Genomic DNA, 17768 nt, shown 5'->3' on the forward strand with positions numbered 1-17768 from the left:
CTTTATTTTATTTATTTATATGTGGTGCTGAGGATTGAACCCAGGGCCTCACACATGATAGGCGAGTGTTCTACTGCTGAGCCACAACCCAGCCCCTACAAAATAGACTTTTTTAAGGCAAAATAATTTAGATGATACAATAAAGGTCACGACAACATATATCTCATGGAAACAATTCATCAAGAAGATATAATGAGGTCTGGGGATATAACTTAGTGGTAGAATGCTTGCCTAGCACATGTTATATCCTGGATTTGATCTACAGTACCACAAAGAAAAAATATACAATGATTATAAATACACATGCACTAAACATCAGAGCATACAATTTTATAAAACAAACTCTGCTGGACTTAAATTAACAGATAGGCCCCAATACAATAATAGTGGAATACCATCAAGAAAAAAATCAGGGTTAGGGCTAGGGATATAACTCAGTTGGTAAAGTACTTGCCTCAAAGTCAAAAGACCCTGGGTTGTATCCCCAGCACCACCACCCGCCCCCAAAAAATCAGGGTTAAATTACATTAGAGAAAAAAATAGACTTAACAGACATCTATAGAACATTCCATCTAACTGCTACATTCTTTTCATTAGTATATGGAAAATTTTCCATAATAGACCCATTTTAGGTCATTAAGCAAGTCTTAACAAACTGCAAAATGTTGAAATGATTTTTATATCTTATTATATCATCATCAAATAAAAGTAGAAATCAATAGCAAGAGAAACTACAGAAATTTCACAAATACATGAAAATTGAACAGCATACTTTCAAATAACGCATAGTTCATTGAAGAAATGGGGGGATTAAAAATTCTAAGAATCAAATGAAAATAAAACAGCATTCTAAAACCTATTATATATAGGTAAAGCCTATATATGCTAAGATGGATGTTTATAGAAATGAGAGCCTGCATAAAAAATTACAGAAACCCCAACTGCATTTCTTAGAAAAATAAAACAAAAACACAATCCTAAATTTGATAGGGAACAACAGAGGATCCCAAATATCTTGATCTCAAAATTGATCTCAAAGCAATCTTGAGAACAAAGCAGGAGGTATCATTCATTTTTCTACTACTATTTTCAGCAAAATACTTAGGAACTTTTCCCTACTCACCACTTTTACTTCTTTACCATTAATTCTTTAATTTACTTCAGTCAGAATTTATTTTTGACAACTTTACTGAAATTGCTTTGGTCAAGAAAACATGACATCTATGGTAATATCAAGAGGTCAATGGAAATCCTTTCTTACTTTATTTCTTACTATCACTTAACATAGTTGCCTTTTCTTGCCATTTGAAAGGTTATCTTCACTTGTTTCCCCACCACTTCCCAACACTTATTTTCAATTCTTCTGATACCTCTTTCTTAACTTTCTCTAATGTCAGAACTCTAATTGTTGGCATTATCTGGGCTCAATCTTATACTTCTTCAGCTATATTCTCTTCCTATGATTTCAACTGGGTTGTGTCTTTAAATGCCACCTGTAAACCAATCACATCCTAATTTATAACTCCAACTCCAATCTCTTTGATGGTTCAAACTTTTACATGTAATTTCCCATGAATATCTACTAGGTAACTACACTAAATATTACTAAACTGACTAAATAACTAAACTAAATAGTCCTCTTAATATACCTCATTCCCTATATACTAATGAGCTCAGACTAACATAACTAATACCATAGAAAAACTTAAATAGCAGACATAAATTTTCTCATAGTTCAGGAAGCTGAAAGTCCAATATAAAGGGTACTAGAATGCTTGGTTTCTAGTAAGGGCTCTCTTCTGGCTTGTAGATGTTAGTTTTCTTGTTGTGTATTCACACAGTGGGGAGAGAGAGAACCAGTGTTCTTGTTTTTTGCATTATGGAAAAATAGCACACTTTCAAAATTTCTGAGTTCTGGTTCATTTTGCCTAACAATACCTTCTTCAATTCATCTCTTTTTTTCTGTTTGGGCAAGATGGTATTGAACTCTGGGGACCACACTGAGCCTTCCAGGAAACTTTTAGAGACAGGACTCACTGAGTTGCTTAGCACCTTGCTGTTGCTGAGACTGGCTTTGAACTCATGATCCTCCTGCCTCAGCCTCCTGAGCCGTTGGGATTACAGGTATGCACCACAGTACCCAGGTTTACTTGTGAGTCTTAACTAAATATCCAATGCTATCACTATACCTTCTATAAAACACCAGAACACAATTTAGTCATGTTCTTTGTCCCTTTTCAATGAGGGTCACTTTTCCTCCAGTTTCTGGTAAGATGTTCCTCATTTCTTTCTGAGACCTCACCAGAAAAATCTCCAACATTCTGTACATTATTATGTATATTCATATAGGAAGATGAAAGATTTATCTTCAGTTTCCCTCTTACTTTCAGAGCCCTCACTAGGATTGCCTTTGATTTCATATTTCTAGCATGCACCACAAAACTGTTCCAAGTTTCTACCTATTTCCCTTTTCCAAAGACACTTTTATATTTTTATGTATTTGTTACTACAGCTCCCCCTCTTCTCAGTACCAAAATTGTATTAGTCTTGTTTAGATATCATAGCAAATTCCATAGCCTGAGTGCTTAAAAAAGAAAAAAATATTTTTTTCATCATTCTGAATACTAGAAGTCCAAGATAAGGGCACCATCATTGTTGAGTTATGCTTTGTGAATAGCCACTTTACTGTTATATCTTCATGATGGAGAGAGAGACAACAAGTTCTTTAGTGTCCTTTGTAAGATCACTAATTTATTATGAGAATCACACCCTCTTGACCACATCTAATTTACTTATATTTCAAAGTTTCTATCTCCTAATAACATCCTATTGACAGATACTCAACACATGAATTTTGTGTTGAAAAAATTCAGTTCATAGTACACCTTTACCCTCACATGAGCTTATATCCCTAGATTCTTCCTTCTTAACTGGTATTACTACTTATATATTTTATTATTTTAAAAAATCGAGTTAAACTTGACTTTTTTCTCATAGCCAATTTTTAATCCATCAGTTAATTCTTACAGTGAAGCCCTAAGATGTATTCCAAGTATGGCCACTTCTTATCACCTCCATCACCTTCATTCCCAATTTATACTACCATCATTTCATCCTGTATCATTAAAAATAGTCTCATTCACCTTAATAACTATAACTGAACAGTAGATACAATATGCAGAAACCAGAGAGATTATTTGTCAAAAGTACATCAGATTATATTACTATGCTATTTAAGCCACTGTACATCCCCAGCTTCTCTGTAGGAAGTGATGTCAGAGAGACATCAAACATGATCCTATTCTTGCTTATATTTTTTTCTGGTCTAACTTCTTTCATCTTCTCTACAACTCATTGTGATACTCCTTCAACCTTCTGAGTGGTTTCCTGTCAAAATTCTTAAAGTGATTGTCATGCTACTTGGAATACTTTTCCCAAAAATATTTGTGTTTTAATTCTCACATTTTGGCTTCTATTCAAATGTCACCTCTTTAGAGAAATAGATTATCACTGAAATCTCACACCTCACTAATTGTCTCTCCCTGAATCATCAACTTAAAATATAATATGTATTTCTTTTTTTAATATTTTCCATTCCATTACTGGTTAAGGTCTATTAGAAAGAGATAATTTCCCATTTCCTATAGCATCTCTAGAAATTAATCTATTTCTTTCATGTAGAAGTTGTGTTTAGGTCATTCATGCAAACAATATTTATTAAAAAGCAATATTTTCTAGAGTCCTCAGTGCTGCAAATAAAACAAAGAGTCATATAAAAACCTTTGCTTTCTTAGAGATTATTTGCTATTTGAAAGAGATGAACAGCAATCAAATAGGATGGGGGTAAACATGAGCAATCAAGAGGAATAGAGAATGTTATGGTATTTGGGATGTAATTTTGGATAGGGGTGAGTATGAAAGTACTCCATGAGGGGTTGATGTGAAATAATAAATTAATGAAGTCTGCAGAAAAAGGTCTGAGAAATTGCTGATAGATTTTTATCTGAGTCCAAGTTATTTATGTCTTCTTTGAAATCATATACTTAGAACAATTTAGAAAACTTGTATCACAAAAAAACAAGAGAAAGCCAATATTCTAGATGTCAAATGGATATATAATCTCAGTATTCTGGAATAAGCCTACAAAACAAAATATTAAAGAAATAATGGAATGTTTGACATGTAAGTTCAGAATCTCAGTACTATAAATGGAATATTGTTGTTTGTGTTGCTTCAGAGCACAATTTTATCTTAGTTGATTTCAAGCTTGATAACAACACATTTTGTAACCATATTACTTGTATGTCTCAATGAATATTCTAAATGAATATTAGAAATGTCAGTAAAATCTCTCTGCCTGACTCAAAGAATATCAGTGACTACTCCAAATTCCTCCATTCTGCTGAGATGATACGCAAATAATTTGACTAATTAAAGTGTTATATAGTAAAATACCGGAAAAAAATCTTCCTTGGTCATTGGGTTATAAGAATTCATTTTCATATACAGAAACTAGCTAGATATTCCTAATAATAGGTTAGACAACTGTATATAATGTCAAAATATATAACTATAGTATCTATTGATTACTGTTCCATTGGTGACGAGAAACCAGATACAGCTACTGCTGTTAAGAATGGAGATAATCAGAAATGTGGAAATTTTTACTGATATTTCATACTATTATCTGAATGTTGGTGACCTCACAAAATTTATATGTTGGAATGATGGGGCCTTTGGGGATGATCAGCTGATGAGGGCTTTGCCTTCACAGATGGTATTAGTGCCCTTATAAAAGTACAGGAGGTTCTGGGTGTGGTGATCCAGGCTGAGACAGGAGGATCCTGAGTTCAAGGTCAACCTCAGCAACTTTGACCTTAAGCAACTCAGTGACACCCTATTGATAAATAAAATATAAAAAAGGGCTGGAGATGTGGGTCAGTGGTTAAGTTGCCCCTGGGTTCAATGCCCCAGTTCCAACAACAACAACAACAAAAAGTACAGGAGGGAGCAAGTTAGTTTCTTTTGCTCCTTCTATCATGTGAAGAAATACAGAAAACACCATCTATGAAGATTAAGTCTTCATTAATCACTGAAACTTCTGGCACCTTAATCCTGGGCTTTTGGGGTCTGGAGTTGTAAGAAATAAATTTACATCATTTATAAACTATCCAGAGTAAAGTATTTTGTTATTACACGCAATATGAACTGAGACAGAAATTAATGCTGAAAAATGGGTTGCTTCTGTAATAAATACATAAGAATTGTGGAATCAGTTTTTGAATTGTGTAATAAGAGAGGCTGAAAGAATTTGGAGGAGGAGGCTAGAAAAAACTTTTATTACAGTGAGTGGACAATAAAGGGCAATTCTACTGAGGGCTTAGCAGAAGAGAGCATTAGAAAGAACCTCAATCTTCTTAGACATTACCTAAGTGATCATGATTAGAATGTTTGTAGAAATATAAGTGATACCAGAGACATTAGGATAGATCTTAAATTAAATGGGGAACTTGATATTGGAAACTATAAAAAGAATATCTTTGTTATAAAGTGGCAAAGATCTTGGTTGAATTATCTTTGCGTCCTTGTGGTTTGTGGATAGTATAGAGTGTGTGAGTAATGAAATAATAATAATTGACAGAATTCCCTAAGCAACGTGCTGAGCTTATGGCATGGCTTCCTTCCACTCTTTGTACTTCTTATGGTTTATATATAAGGTGTTCCCCAAAAGCTCATATGTGAGACAATGGAAGAATTTTCAGATGAAATTAATGTATTTTGAGAGGTGTTACCTAATAAGCATATTAATTCACTGATATGTATTTTCTGGGCAGTAACTGTAGACAGGCAGGGTATTGCTAGAGGAAATAGGTAACTGGGGGAATGACATTGGGTTTTATATTTTGTCTCTGGTAAACAGAGCTCTCTTTCTCTGCTTCTTGTTACTATGTCCTGAGCTACTTTCCTCTACTGTGCCCCTCAACCCAGGGCTATGGAGTCAGCTTTCTGTGGACTGAGACCTCTAAAACTATGAGGCAAAATAAACATTTCTTCCTTTACATTGTTCTTGTCAGTTCTCTTGACCATAGTGATATAAAACTGCCTAAAACTAGAATAAAATGCAAGAAAAGAGAAATAATCTGAAGATAGAATTTATAATCAAAATACAAGCAAAACTTATAGATTTGGAAAGTTTTCAGCCTGGTTTTATTGTGAAGAATGAAGAAGTGATTTTATGGAATAACACCAAGGGTATAATCAGCCAATGGATAAGGAAATTATATGAATAGTCAAAATCCTTTGCTTCCCCACTGAAATACTTGAGCATGGGAAAATTTAAGATACTAGGCCAAATAGAGAAATAACATTTTTGTTGATATTTATTCTTCCCAAATTGTGGTCACTAAAATTGGTGTCTTTACCTATAGCAACTGGGCAACCAGTGGGACCTCTGCCTCCTTGATAGAAGCCAACATGAACATTACTGAGTTCTGTTTATCTTATTATCACATATAAATGGTGCTGTGATATTTACCATAACTTCTATCAGGAAAAAATGATAGGATAAAAAAGAAAAATGTGAGGACTGAGTGTGTGTGTGTGTGTGTGTATAGTTTAGTAGTTCAGTATTCTCAAAGCTCTCTGTGTGTGTGTGTGTGTGTGTGTGTGTGTGTGTAAAATCACCTTTACATAGTTAAGGAGTATTGAATAATTGTTGGATTATTTCTTCAAATTACTAGTAACTCCTTTTATATAGTATATATTCGCAAAGCTCTCCATTTCACCTCTACCCCAAAGATTGACCCACACCTCAAAATGTCAGGGGTGTGAGATCTTACTAGCACCATCTGTCTTGCTTACATCAGGAGATATCTCATTATGCATTTATGCTTGTTATATCTGTCAACACAGGAAAACCGATCCTTTCATGTGATCCCTCCAAGGGAAGTGCACTTTCACTTTTTCTCACCACAATTTTTACTCATATCCAAAGCCTAATATCCTACCACACTGTTGTCTGGAAATTTCAATATGTCACCAAGAAAATCACTTATATTTCCTATATCGCCTCTCTGAATGTTCTCTGTAACTTGCTCTACCTGAAACCTATGAGGACAATACCTTCCTTGCCGAGTCATTTTATACAGTAGCTCTTTCCTTTCCCATGGCTTTCTTCTTTCCTACAAATCTCAATTTGAAACTTAGGCCATCAGATAAAATCACTTATGACCCTTACCAACTCTACAATAGCTTCTCTCATGCCTTGAAAGGTTTTAGTTCCAGCTCCAACACTGTTCTTCAGAGTACATTATATATTCCTAGACTTATGATAGGGATACATCTGATAAGTCCATCCTAAATTGAAAATTATCATGAACAAAAAATATATTTAAAAATCCTAACATATTGAACATCACAGCTCAGCCTAGCCTACCTTAAACATGCTCAGAGCACTTACATTAATTTACTTTTGGGCAAAATCCTCAACAAAAAGTTTATTGTATATAAAATGTTAAATATATAATGTAATTTATTGAATATATGTAATATATGTAATTATTGAATATATGCATCCCAAAAATACTAGTAACATAGTATACGTGAAGAATAGATTGTTTTCCCTATTGATCACAGTACTGGGAATCCTTACTCACTGACATTACCTAGCATTGTGATGGAGTATTTTACTGCTTATTCTGCTTATTGTTAGCCTGCAGTAAGGTCAAAGAACAGTTTCTACTGAATATGTATCACTTTGGCACTTTTGAAGTTTAAAAATCATTAACTCAACCATGGTAAGTTGGATACCGTGTGGTGTGTGTGTGTGTGTGTGTGTGTGTGTGTGTGTAGACTTGGGGATACTAATATCCATGCAATCAAAGCCACTCCCTCCTATGTTCATGCACTAGACCAAGTTTTTTCTAATAACTCCAATCTCTCCATGATCTTAATTTTAAGTCTCTCAGTTTTTTATTAGTACCCTCTAGTTCTGCAACCCCAGAAATTCTTCAAACCTCTTCCCTCCTCATTCTCTCACTTTACAAAATCAACTCCACAGTCTAGAATTACAAAAACTTTCTTACAGGTACTCGCATCTTTCTTGCTTGCCTTTCTGCTATAACTTACTTGGTGCAATTATGAGTGGTATGTTCTTAACAGTCCTGACTCTGTTAAAAAGAATGCAGCTTGAGAAAAATATACAATCCTTCATAAGGGTCTCACTTTAAATTCAAGTCCACTAACCTCCAATGGGTTCCTCACAATACCTTGTAATCATACTACTTTTCCTTAGCTCTCTCACTCTGACCAATTTTACATCTGTTCTCTCTCTACACAACTGTTCTTCCACATCTTAATCTTATTTAATGCCCTGTAGTTCTAGTTTATTGAAAACATACAGGCAAACAAATTCCAAACATCCTAACATACAAAGACTCAGATACATGAACCTGTGACCACATGACCACATGGTAACTCTAATATCCTTTTAGTTTGAAGGAATTGTCTAAACATATTTTAGTTTATTCTTTCTACTTATCTACTAGATACCATCCTTATTTGCTCTAGCAATTCTCCTTTATAACTAGTTTCATTCATTTGCAAATTTTCTGAAGCAATTCTCATTTTCTTTTTTGGTTCCAGAGATTGAACTCAAGGGTACTCAACCACTGAGCCACATCCTCAGCCCTATTTTGTCGTTTACTTAGAGACAGGATCTCACTGATTTGCTTAGTACCTCGTGGTTGCTGAGGCTAGCTTTGAACTTGCAATTCTCCTGTCTCAGCCTCCCAAGCCACTGGTATTACAGGTGTGCGCTACCACACCTGGCTGCAATTCTCGTTTTCATAAAAAAAAAACAAAAACATTATATTTTGGACTGCGGATGTGGCTCAAGTGGTAGCATGCTCGCCTGTCATGCGTGCGGCCTGGGTTCGATCCTTAGCACCACATACAAACAAAGATGTTGTGTCCGCCGAGAACTAAAACTAAAAAAAAAAAAAAAAAAAAAAAAAAAAAATTCTCTCTTTCTCTCTTTTAAAAAATGTATTTTTGCAACTCTTGAAGAAATTCTTATGCCCATATCATCCTTTTCAAGAAACTCCTGCATAAGCTCCTAAATTCAATCCCTAACACTGTCAAAAAGCAGTTAACTCCTAATTTCCCAACCCCCTTAAATGAATGGTAGAATCATCAATAGTTGAGTGCTCTAATTTCTCACCTTTGAGTCTAAATCAAGATTCATCGCTGCATTTCACCAAAGCAACTCTTCTCAAGGTCACTATGATTTCTACGTTGCCAAATTTAATTATGGAATCATACTTCTCATCTTACTTCATTTCACAGATGATCACCTCCTCTACCCTGAAATAGTTTTCATTTGCTTTCCAAGACAAAAATCTTATGCTTGTTTTCTTGTTATTTTATTTTATTCTTTGCTTTTATCTCTTGTCTTAAATCCTCTAAATGTTGAAATATCCTAGACCTCAGTCTTTGGATCTTATTTTCTTTATCTATACTCATATTTTAGATGGATCTTAGCAAGTCTCATGGTTTCAAATATATGTTAGTCACTCAAAATTCATTTTTCAGCTTATATGCATCTTGTAAGATTGAGACTGAAATTCAGTGGGCTATATCTCTTTGAAATAATGTTTTTATTTCTTTGGGATATATACTCAAAACTGGGATTGTTGAGTCATATATTCCTACTTTTAGTCTTTTTCTGGAATTTCCATACCCTTTTCCAAAATGACTGTACTAACCTATATATTCATCTACAGTGTGTAGGGGTTTGCTTTTCTCTACATTCTTTCTAACACCTCTCACTTTTATCTTTTGAATAATTGCCCTCTAATTGTAGTGAGGTAGATGAGGACTATGTGGGATGATATATTTGCTAATTAGCTGGAATTGACCATTCTATAATATATATATATAATATTAAATATATATTGTATATGGTAAAACAATGCTCTTTTCCAATTATATTAATATAATATAATATAAACCATACCAAAAATAAAGGAAAATTCTGTGGCTTACACATTATTTTATTATCTCCTTTTGGATTGATATATAAAATAATCTCAAAATTTAACATGTCCCAAAGTATATTCTACAACAACAGCTATAGGGAAATTTTTAAAACTCAAGTTCAAACAGGACTTTCTCTCCCACTCCATGACCTCCCATGACTTACCATGTTGTTCAGAGTATATTTCAATATTACTTCCAAATTCTATATTGTTAACCCTGATACTCCATATGACTTCAATTCTTACTATGCTTCCCCCTGGCTCACTTCCCTGATCACCTGATGTGAGTACCTTAAACAATTGATTTCAAGGAAGCTGTAATTTTTATTCTGCTTACTCTTCCAGGAGTTCTCCCCACCTAGATAAGCATTTGGCTCATTCTCTTACTTTGTGGGGGTATTTGCTCAAAGATTATGCTCCTAGGAAAGCATTTCCTCACATTAAAAATATCATCCCTAGCCAAAGCCCATATTTTTCTTTACTTCATTTTTGTCCATATCAGTGATAACAATCTGACATAAAATATATTTTGATATTCTTTTCATTATCTTATTTTCCATGACAAAAATTATATTCTTAGAGTAGAGTTTTCATAAAAACTCTCTTTGCTTCTGTTTTATCTCTGGTACTGAGAATACTGGGATGCACATAGTAACACTCAACAAATATTTGTTAAATGAGTGAATACATGCTCATTTATCTATTTAGTCATTAGAAACTAGAGATGAATGCTATTTTCTGCCATGACTTATTGCCTATTTTAGGAATTTGGATTTTTCCCCAACACAAAGTAAAAAGATCTATTAAAATGTACATTTATTCACTTAAAGTATATTTTAATATATATTTATTTGTTAATTTATTTTTATGTGGTGTTGAGGATCAAACCCAGTGCCTTACACATGTGAGGCAAGCGCTCTACCACTGAGGTATAACCTCAGGCCCTTAAACTATATTTCTAAACAACTAAAAAGGGCAAGGCACTATCCTAAATTTGAAACAACGGAGAGAAAACACAATTTGTCATTGAAGCTTAGAGTGAGAAACATTATTCCAAGATACCAAATAAATGTATAGTTTATGAAATTAAAAGAAATGTAAAAGAGATTTACATTTGACAGTTATTTTAAAATCAATTCCATTATATGATATAAGATGTCTAACTAAAAATATTTTACATTTTTCTAATATATTTGGGTGTTTATTTTTGTTTTATAACTTTATCACAAGCAGTAATGATATATTCTAGGCTACTTTCCAAGTCTATAATGCAGTTATTGTAATTAATTATTGCTTATTAGGTGGCACTTAATTTATAATTTTTACTTATTAATGTATTGAAATTTAACATATTTCATATAATATTTAATTTCTATAAAAGTAATTTAATTATGAAATATTTTGCTTTAATTTAAATATATTTGTAAATTATATATGCATTATATTCATGTAATAAACAAATCTCCATGAGGGAAAAATTTTTTCAGGAATTGAATATTATGCTACAATAAAAACAAATTCTAAGATAATTAGAACTGTCTGAAATATATTGATAATGAAGAAGGATATAATAAGCTGAGTAAAAAAATTGAATAGTTGAAGATGTACAGATGTTTCTTAAGATGAGATTATATCCTAATAAACATGTTGTATATTGAAAATAATGGAAGTTGAAAATGCAATTATTTCTCCTAACTTGTTGCACATCTTAGATTAGCAACACAGTACTGTAGCATGTTGGTTGTTTCCCCTCCTGATCATGTGGCTGACTAGAAGCTATGTCTTGCTGCGGCTGCCCAGAAACATGAGAAAATCACACTGCATATCTCTAGCCTAGGAAAATATCAAAATTCAAAATGTGGAAGTACAGTTTTTACTGAATATATGTTACTTTTGCACCATTTTAAGGTTGAAAAATCTAAGTCAAATCACCATAAGTCTGGGACCATTTGTAGAATATTTTTAGTGTCTCTAATACCCAATTTCTGAAAGATAGCTATGCCTTCTTTGCACTTATGTAGTTCTGATAACCAAATATCTAATTTCAGGATTCTGGTAAGCATTTAGAAAAGAGAAAATTTAACATTTTTTCTTTCCAAGAAGTAATTGTTATGTTTCATAATGTTGACTTTAGTTAAGCTATATCATGTGATTTTACAATCAATTAAAAAAATGTTATCAGGAAAGGTAAGAAGTTTTTGAAATTAAATATTACTGCTTATGAAGTGGAAAATGTCTTCAAGAACTCAGCATATACTGAAATTTAATGATGTCTGATGCTGCTTGACATCAATCACACCGAATTCTCCAGATAATTGTCATAAATGTTTATTAAATACCGATGGTGTCTGAGCATGGGTTTTACATGTTTTATAAAATTTTACTTCCTATTACATCTAATTACCAATTTTCTACCCAGCTGAGCTCAAGTTCCAATCATATACATTTGTAATTATGATTTATAGTATAAAGCAGGTGGATTTTGTAGCAAATCAGTGAAGCAGCTGATTTTTTGTAAAAGAAAATCTATGGCTCTTGTTAGACAAAGATGCATAGATGCCTACCACTTCAGAAAAAAGTCTCTATGTCTGTAATTTTAGACTTCCTATACCAGTAGAATTTAATATGCATGTGTGCATGTAATATGTGTGCATGAGTGAGGAAAACAATAAATAAACCCATTTGTATAGTTTATAAAGGTCTTCAGTTTATGAAAGGAAATTCAAAGCGTATTTCTTTTTTATTTCATCTAATTTGCTTTTCTTCAAAACCATATGTGTTTATTACAAAGAGACAAGGCTAATATCTTCTTAGGAAGTTATAAGTTGTCAAGAAATTAGATTAAGTAGATTGGTAGATGTATGTATAAATGGATAGTGTTTTGTCAACTTTGCCTCACTGTGACCAAAAGAACCAACAAGAACAATTCAGAGGCAGAAAAGTTTTATTTTGGATCATGGTTTCAGAGCTTCAGTCCATGGTCAGTCAGTTGACTCTCTAGCTCTGGGCCAGAGGTAAGGCAGAACATCATGTTATAAGGGCATAGTGGAGAAAAGCAGCCCATGACATAACAGCTAAGAAAAAGAGAGAGCTCCACTCACCTGAGACAAAATATAACCCCAAGGCACACCCCCTACTTCTTCCAGATATACTCTACCTGCTATAGTTAATGCCCAGTTAATCCATCCAAGTGTATTAATTCATTAATTAAGTTAGAGCTCTCATAATCAAATCATTTCACCTCTAAAAATTCTTGCATTGTCTCACCCATGAGCTTTCAGGGGACATTTGATATCCAAATCATAATATTCTTCCCCTGGCTCCCAAAAGCTCTTGCCCATCTCACAATGCAAAATTCATTTAGTTTATTATTTCTGTCTCTTGTGTTGCTGTGACTAAAATATCCAACAAGAACCACTTAGAGGAGGAAAAGTTTATTTGGGGCTCATGATTTCAGAAGTTTCAGTTCATAGATGACTGACTCTACTGATCTAGGCCCAAGATAAGGCAGCACATCATGGGGGAAAAGGTGCAACAGAGGAAAGCTGCTCAACTCATGTCCTGGTCAGGAAGCAAAGAAAGGGAGCTAAGGGGCCACAGAGAAGATGGACCCTCCAGGGTCCATACTCAGTGACCCACATTCTCTAGTCATACCCTTCATGCCTACCATTATCATCCAATCAGTCCATTCAAACTAGGATGAACTGATTAGGTTATACCCCTCATAATCCAATAATTTCACCTCTGAGAAATTTATATTAATAGGAACTTTTGGAGGTGGCACACCCCATATCCAAACCATAGCAGGTAGATTGAGTGAAAAGGCAATAGATAAATTGATAAATTGTGAATGGTGAATGTTTTGATGAAAACTGTTTCTCCGAATGTCTTCTTTGATATAAGGAGGGTGACTCAAAACAGAGCAGGGAGGAAGAGCATGAGAAGAAGATCACTATTAATCAGGGATGAGAGGTGGGAGGGAATGGGAGAGAGAAGGGGAATTGCATGGAAGATGGAAGGAGACCCTCATTGTTATACAAAATTACATAGAAGAGGATGTGAGGGGAAAGGGGGGAAAAAGAGAGAAATGAGTTACAGTAGATGGGGTAGAGAGAGATGATGGGAGGGGAGGGGAGGGGAGGGGGGATAGGAAGGGCAGCAGAATACACAGACACTAGTATGGCAGGCAGTATGTATAAATGTGGATGTATAACCAATGTGATCCTGCAATCTGTACACGTGGTAAAAATAAGAATTCATACCCCACTTGAATCAAATGTATGAAATATAATATGTCAAGATCAATGTAATGTTTTGAGCAACCAATAAAAAAGAAAAATGTTCCTCCTTTACTAATATTTGCTACAGAAAATTCCCCAAAGTAGTTTGAAATCAGATCACTACTAGTGACATCAAACTTTCCCTTTATTTTTCAATCTTAGTTGATATTCTTTCTTCTTATTTCACTAAGAATATATGGCAAAATCAGAGTCAAATTGTAACTTCCACTACAGCTAGCCTACCTCAGCTAGCCTAATTTTATTTGTATCTATGTGTCTTGCCTTTCCCACAAAATTGTTATATAGGGAAAAAATCTGCCTGTGCTCTTATGTCTAGCCTTTGACTAGTTCACTGTGTCCTATATCTATGGAACCATGTTGGGGTTCTCCAGGAGTTTTCTCTCTTCTCTACAATAAATTTGTTTTATTTCTAACAAAATACTCATGCTATAATGGTTCTTAATCTTAATATTCATGCCTTTCTTTATGTGACAGAAATTCTCCTTATCTGCTTCCTTTTTCTCAGGAAAACAACTTGAAATGTTGTTTCTCTTTATTGTCCTGCTTATACCATTATCTTTTGAACCTTGCTAATCTAGATTTATTCCTCTGCAAGCTACCAACACTTCTCATTTTAAAATGGCCAATACCCAAACACTTCCAAATCTAATGATTAATATTCATTTTTTATCTTGTTCAGCCAGTGAGCTCTGTTTGACAAAGTTGATCTCTCATCACTTTTGAAACCCTTGTTTTCCAGGACTAAATCCTCTCTTATCTTTCTAGTAAGCTCTCTGCAATCAATTGGTTCATGTTTCTCTTCCTATTCATGTCCCTTTAATTTCTAAGAATCTATCTTAGTCAGCTTTCTGTTTTTTGTCATAAGTACAGGAGTCAATCACTTAATAAGAAAAAAGGTTTACTTTGGCTTATAGTTTTGGAGATTTCAATCTATGGTCAGTTGATTCATTGCTTTTGGTCCTATGGGATCATTATGGGAGCATATGGTAGTTAGGAAGCCACTGGAACCATGGCAGTCAGGAAGCAAAGAAAGAGTGGAAGAGGAAGAGACCAGAGTTACACAATACCCTTTGAGGTAATACCTGTAGTGACATAAATTCTTCTCACTAGGTCATGCTTCTCAAAGGCTCTACCACCTCCCAATTATGCCATGGACTGGGGACCAAACATTTATCACATGGTCCTTTGGGGAAAATACATCCAAACCAGAGCAGAGAACCTGGTCTCAGCCTTTCCTCTTATTTTCACCCCTAGTATAATTCTATTAAGCCACACATAGATCCCAAGTAACTTTGCTCCATTTTCTTTCTTGGAATGATGGCAGTCTTTAAGATAGCAACCCATGTTCCTTATGTGAGTATCTGGTTTGAGGAGCAACAGAGAGTATCTTGTTTTAGAGAAATCGTGTTTGTTGAGTAGTGTCTTTTGTTTTCTCCAAACCCTATCAATACCATATTGATTTCACATAGGCAGAGCTCTCATGGATTTTTTCCCTCCATTTATTATTAATTCAGGACATACTATGTACTGAGGTCTATGTTCAGAAAGGACTGAAGTGTTTCAAATGACTAAAAGGATATGCTTGTTCTTAAAAAGGCATATTTTATCTAAAAAACAAATCATAACACTACCTAGGTATTTTAATTCTTTAAACTAATCTCTTTGTTTTACAATTTTCTATGTCTTTAAAAAACATTTTAAAGACATTTTAAAGGACCCAGGTATTATTGTTTTGTTTATTCATTCATTATTGAGACACATGAGTCTCTACTGATATCTATCCTAACTTTATACTGTGTTAAATTATCCTCTTCTGAACCTTCCTATTCAGAATGTTTCGAAGAATACAATCACCACCACCACCCCCGCAACAGCCCACAAGGATGTGATGGAATTACTATTAGAAAGGCACTAGATATATTTCATGAAATATCAAAATTATTTTTAATCTTAAGTCTTTATTATTTCTTAGAAGTTATTCAATAACTTTGATTTTCATACAGAATTATAATTTCACAGGTTAGCAAGAATGCTGTTATTATTCAAGAATATAATTAAAACAAATGAAATGTATGGCAAATTCAGAGGTGAACTATGGTTTTCCTTCTAGGTGTGATAAATAGTCACAGGCATAAATATGCCACTGATTTTTTTACTTAAATTAACTTATTTATCTTATCATCATCATATCATTTCTTTTCATTTAAATATTACAGGCAAGCATTGTGCAAATAATGAGTAAATTTCTTGGCTATATTTTGCCTTTTAGATTACTTAAATGTCAAGTCTGTTTTGGGTGATGAAATACTTATAAATGGCATTTTTAAAAACTTGATCATTTTGAAATGCATGATTTACTGAAATCAGCTCTTTTTTTCTGTTCCAAACTTATTTTAAAAAGAAACAGTCTATTAGTGCAGTATAATGAAAAAAAAAGACAAATTTTCATATAAAATATAGTTAATCATATTTTTATAGAAAGTGACCACATTCCTCTTTTATAAATCTAAAAGGAATTTACAGACTTGAAATTACTCACATAAAGTCTTGTTTTGCTATGAATGATCAAGAAACATAAGTAAAATATTGATAAAATGGAGTCAAATAGATCTTACCAATCCATACAAAGAATGCAGTGCATACACAATTTAGCCAAAGAGATAATACAGTGGATTGATTTTTTTAAATAATCTATTCCCTTTAATTCACTGTATGGTATCTCACAAAACATTAATTCATGCAAAATGTGGAGTTATAAAGACAAATGTGAAGATTACAAAGTCTTATATAGATATCTTACTTAAACCTCATAGCCTTTTATCGATATCTCTAAAAATTATATGCTTACTATAACTTACTATATTTGTGACCTTGGGCAAGAGATTAAATCTTGGTATATAGATTTCTCTATGTGTGAAATGATAATAAGTATCACAGTTAACTCATGGGGGTTTTTCTAATAATTAGATAGAATGATCTATGGCAAACACCTAGAATAGAGAGACTAGCATATCTTAAGTACTCACAAATTAGTTTTTATTAATTATCTGTGGGAAATTGATTAATTGTGGGCTTAATAAATTTGTTCTTATTGAGGAATAAAGTTAACATGTTGGGGAATTATACAAATCTTAATTTGGATACATTACAGAGGGGGGAAAGATTTTTCTTTTCTTGATTCTATTAATGGTTTAGAAACATATCTTTGACTACTACATGTCCTATTACAAAGAAAAAAATTAATGAACCAACAGTCCTTCAGTATTATGAAGGAAGATGTCATTCTTTTTGAAATTCCTGCTGTTATGGATAGTCAAAACTCATAATATGTACAATATCTAAGTACTTGCTACAATTACAATATTTTTCAACATTTCCGTATTTGATTATGAATGCCTTAGTTGCTAATTAAAGCTGCTAGTTTAAAAAG

This window comes from Ictidomys tridecemlineatus, chromosome X (assembly GCF_052094955.1).
Source record: "Ictidomys tridecemlineatus isolate mIctTri1 chromosome X, mIctTri1.hap1, whole genome shotgun sequence".
Classification (NCBI taxonomy): Eukaryota; Metazoa; Chordata; class Mammalia; order Rodentia; family Sciuridae; genus Ictidomys; species Ictidomys tridecemlineatus.